At 35.7% G+C, this 1,545-nt stretch overlaps 1 non-coding gene across 1 annotated transcript; it reads left to right on the forward strand.

Annotated features, from left to right (window-relative positions):
- Positions 1–943: 943 nt before the first annotated feature.
- Positions 944–1,050, forward strand: LOC128296118 (small nucleolar RNA R71). The gene has a single exon (XR_008286666.1). It is a non-coding gene; the product is annotated as a small nucleolar RNA R71 (small nucleolar RNA).
- Positions 1,051–1,545: the final 495 nt, after the last annotated feature.

A 1,545-nucleotide genomic window follows, 5' to 3' on the forward strand; every position in this document is an offset into this window, starting at 1 on the left:
AGATGTTAAAGTATCTGAGTTCACTAAGTTAGGATTTACCTTGTTAATCTTTACAGATTCTGACTCTTTTGGTGTAGGAATTTCAACAGCTGGTTGATTCTTTTCAACGGGCTTATCTTTGACATCAATCAATCAAGGTTCCAGAATTTTACCACTTCGCAATGCCACTATCTTGATATGCTCTTTACCCAAATTTCTTGGATTCTCAGTATCGCTTGGCAAGGTTCCTTGTAGTCTATTACGAAGCTCTGTAGCTAACTGACCCATTTGGTTTTCCCAATTTTTCAATGTTGCTGCTTGGCTTTGGATCAAAGTGTCATTCTTTTCCATGTACGCTTTCAACAAGTTCTCCAAACTATTTGATGCCTCAGCTTGAGGTGGTTTTGGAGCTTACTAATTAAACCCTTGAGATTGGTTGGGTCTATGCTGCAATAAGTTGTTGTTTGGTCCATTTCCTTGGTTGCTCGAAGAAATGCTAGGATGACTACATTATGAAGGATTGTATAAGTTGGACTGGGGTCCTTGTCCACTTCTATTTTGATGTTGGTTCCCCACATAGTACACTGACTCAGGATTTGATGGACAATTCTCAAAAGAATAACCTTCCCCATAGTACACAAAGGAAACTACTTCAAACGAACTTGGTGGCTGAGCAACAAAATTAGCACTATTAGCAGTAAATTGTTTTAACATAGAGGAAATAGATAATACCTGAGCTGATAACGAAGTGAAGACGTCAACTTCATTAACTTTGGCTACACGTCTTCCTGAAGCTGTTCGATTTGTTGGCCATTGATAGTTATTACTCGCGATCCTCTCGATGATCTTATAAGCCTCATTATAAGATTTAGACAAAATTGCACCAGTCGTAGAAGCATCTACTGTCAATCTTGTATGTGCATTGAGACCATTATCGATTGTCTCCAACTAGATAAAATGAGGAATCCCATGATGAGGACACTTACGAAGTAACTTCTTGAATTGCTACCAAGCCTCATACAAAGACTCATCATCCAATTTTTGGAAAGTTGTGATCTCGTTCCTCAACTTAGCTTTTATGCTAGGCAGGAAATACTTAACCAAAAATCTCTCTGCTAATTCTTGCCATGTAGATATGGAACTTGGTAACAATGAATTGAGTCATGCAAGTGCTCGATCTCGCAACGAGTACGAAAATTGTAACAGCCCGTTTTTGGGTTAAATTGAAATAGTGGTTTCGAGACCAAAAATTTGAATTAGAAATATATATTTTATTATTTATGTGGTCTACAACATGATAGAATAATTGTGTGATTCGTTAATAAATTTTATCGATTGAGTGCTCAATTTGACTAGATGGACTAAATTACAATAGGTGCAAAATTTGAGTTCTATAAGTTAAAGATATCTAATTGCTATGAAATTTTAAATTGGTGGTCCTTAAATGGTAATTAGACCATTATACTTTAGGATGGACAAAAATGGACATTTTTAGGTGAAAATTTAAAGTTATGCATTAAGGGCATTTTAGTAATTTGGCAAATAAAGACAAAATTAACTAAATAA

This window comes from Gossypium arboreum, chromosome 7, assembly GCF_025698485.1.
Source record: "Gossypium arboreum isolate Shixiya-1 chromosome 7, ASM2569848v2, whole genome shotgun sequence".
NCBI lineage: Eukaryota > Viridiplantae > Streptophyta > Magnoliopsida > Malvales > Malvaceae > Gossypium > Gossypium arboreum.